Below are 3,603 nucleotides of genomic sequence, written 5' to 3' on the forward strand. Positions count from 1 at the left end.
CCGTGGAGGGAACACATCATGCTTTTCTGTGACGTAAATAATGCTGAACAGCTGAAATTCTGCGGATGGCGAAGATTTATCTTGCACATCGTATCGTGCAAATTGAACCATTGAGGTTAAGGTTAGAGGAGACAACAATTCTGGCTTTATTCCAGAGGTCAGACAAGGTCGTAGACAATGGCAAAAGGAACTTCCATTGCCTGGGGGTTATGAAGAGGTGATTAGTGAGTCCAAAAGTGAAGGGCGTTTCCAAGGTTGCAAATATGAAACTTTTCTTGCAGGTTGATAACAATGGAATGTTCCTGAGAGAGGAATGTCTCTGTGATCCACTTACAAAAGTGTACTGGCATGACATTGGTAATTGTGATTTAAAAGTAGCAGTGGTGCCAAATAGTACACATCTATTTTTTATTTGACAAGAGCTCTTTTACAAAAAAAAAGTCAAGAAGATAATAATAGATAATTTGAATGATTGTAGGGGGGGTTCAGATCTCGTGAAGCAGGCTTTAAATTAAGCACCTTATGTTTAGTAGACTGTCTCTGAAGTGAAACTAGAACATCCAGGTTTTTGTTCCAGAACTAAGAAAAAGTTATTTAAAGTCATTATATATATATATATATATGTATATATATATATATATATATATATATATATATATTATAAGACCAAAACTTTTATTAAAGAAGTATTAATATTGGACTTACATTGATCAGGAGTTCCAAAAACAACGCCAAATAGTTACCAATGTTTCTCCGTATCTGCTACATGTGTAAATAAGCAATTGCTTTCTAATACATACCATCTTTTTAGGATATAATTTGATAATTTGTATAAATGTGTTTTTCAGCATGTTCTTACCCCCCCACGTAATCCAAAAATGCTGTTTGATATTATGAATATTCATATTTCTCCAGGCCTAAGACCGTTCTGGGTTATTCATTTTATTTTATCATCAATTTTTTATACAATCATCAAGAATTTGGAACAACATATTGCCAGGAAGTGACATTGTGACGTCTATTTGGAGCATTTGAACGTGAAGGTAACCTCACTCATACAAATACTCTTTTAATAGTCAGTCAAAGAACTCTAAAATGGCCGCAGTGCACCTAGATGGTTTGTAGTTATTCATATGTATGTATTATATGTGTCAAGCCCCGATAATAATCTCTGTTGCAGTAGCAAAACAAACACAGTGAAGGTCAGCAGCTCTGAGAGATACTGATCGTTGTATCCAGATCTTAGCCGGTGGCGTGTGATAGGGAGGCAGATGTGGCTGGTTGCAGACGAGTCAATATGTCCCTGAGGGATTAGCTGGGTCTTACTGGGCGGTCATGAGGGGACACTGCTTCCTCACAGAGGACAGCCTAAAAATGTGTCTATGGGGAGATTACAATGGTCACATTGGACCAAATGTGAGTAAGAAATATGTGTTTGACAAAAGGAGTTGGCGAGGGAGGAAGAATTAAAGTGGAAACTGAATAACTACTTGTCAAATTCCTCCTTCAGTAAAAATGAATAACAGTGAGCAAATGAGACAGAAAGGTAAAAAAGGACTCATAGTTTACCTACAATAATTTACAACAAACAAATGTCCCACAAAATGTCAATGATAACAACCTTAGAATTTTGATCAACCAAACAGTGGCCAACTTAGACTTATTTGTGCAGAAGCTGCAGTGAACGTCACATTATGTGAAAGCCATGTCACGTATGTATAGGAAAAAGTTTTGAAATGTTTGAAACACGGGAAAGAAATGCAAATCTGAAACAATTTACTTCCCAAAGTGAACTGTGTTTGCATGGCAAAGTATTGTATGTATGCATGCATTTAATTTTTCTGTATGAAGTCTGCATTGTTTTGTTTTTTTCTCGGGTTTTTGCTACGCTGTACTGACTTATGTTTGTTTCTTTGATGCATATTCTGTAACATCATGTGCTGCAAAAGAACAAAATGAGTAACATATGTTCCTACACAAAGGCTAAAGGATATTTCATGTGTAATATAACTGTAAATTACTATTTTCTATATTTTATAACAAAAATATACTATAGAAAGATTTTTAATCACAGCATTTTCTTAAAAAACATAATAAAAAGGGAAAAAGTTGAACAAAGTAGGCCAGTAATAAACAGTGGAATGTTACCAGTATAGTAGATCTTATTCCTTGCACACACTGGACTGTCAATGTATGCTTGTATATGGGAAAATGTGGAAGCCATTTTATTGTTTGTTTGTTGGTCTTAACTCTATTATGTACTTGGTCCTAACATTTAAGGAAGTCGTCCAGTACTCAACAGCATTTCTGAAAAACAGGACAGATTATTAGGGTTTGTAATAATCCCTTTTCCGAAAACCATAGGTCAAAAATGTACAAAACATGTCCGAAGCTATTACAGAATGCTATGGAGGCAGATATCTGGCATTACAGGTACGTACTTCCTAAATTAGTGTCCTGTTTAGGTCATTGCTGCCTAGTAAGCTATTGCTGTTACCTGGCTACTTTTAATTTTTTTTAGCTTTGTTAGAATTAGCATCATTCCCAATGCTAAATGCAATCAAATTAGGCAGCTCTGTATTAAAATAGCGTTATTAGCATTTAATAAAAATGTATTCAAGGCAACGCACTGATTCCTACCAATGGGTTATATAAGCAACATGGAATATACGGTATTTAAAGACGGATTTATATTATCCTCAAAGTCCCTTTGATAAAAATACAACCTTAAAAGGACCAGTGTGAAGAAATTCAGGGGATTTATTAGCGGAAATGAAATACAATATCCACAACTATGTTTTCACCTGAAAGACACCGTTGCTTTCCAACATGCTTGTGAAACTGCAAAGCACGGATCTGGGCCCCAGACACTTACTAGTGTTGTTGTGTCCAGGATAGCCTCAGAGCGAGGCTAATTGCTTTATCATGATGTTGCACATGGTGGAATACATCGCCTCAGTATGGTATGGCAACATGTGCAGATGAGTATTGCAAGACTATGAACTTGTATTATGTAGAATTATTCTTATTGTCGACAAATGCCCAGAAAAGACCATAAACAACATTTTTCTATCCAATGTTTTTAAGTTCCTCTGCTTGCGATCTTTGGGTCCTAAATCCACCAAGATAGGCTTGGTTCCAATACAATTTCATCTTCTCATAAGTTTGTTTCTTTGTTCAAATATAGTTTGAATCCTATATATTTGTAGTAGAATTCTGTTGTTTGAGTCACATTTATTCACTTGTTTTATGGTCATATATGAAACTAACCTTAATCCATGAGAAAAGAAGAAAAGAAATGATGATTACCAGACCTCTTCAAGCTTTGCAAATTCTTGAATGTTATGGATATGTTTCTTTGGATCCCTTCTACTACTATATGGTGTGTTGTAGCCCCTTATTGTCTTCTAGGGCAGTGGTCCCCAACCTTTTTTACCTTCACAGACATTTTCACGTCAGACAATATTTCGCAGAGTAACATATCTGTTAAGAAGGTCATGAAGGTCCGGCGGAATAATGGGGGGGGGGGGGTAGTAGTCGTTGTGGGCGGACCGACCGACCGACGGGGGCGGGGGGTAGTAGTCGCGCGTACATAATTAGGAG

This window comes from Gasterosteus aculeatus, chromosome 18 (genome assembly GCF_964276395.1).
Source record: "Gasterosteus aculeatus chromosome 18, fGasAcu3.hap1.1, whole genome shotgun sequence".
Taxonomy (NCBI): Eukaryota; Metazoa; Chordata; class Actinopteri; order Perciformes; family Gasterosteidae; genus Gasterosteus; species Gasterosteus aculeatus.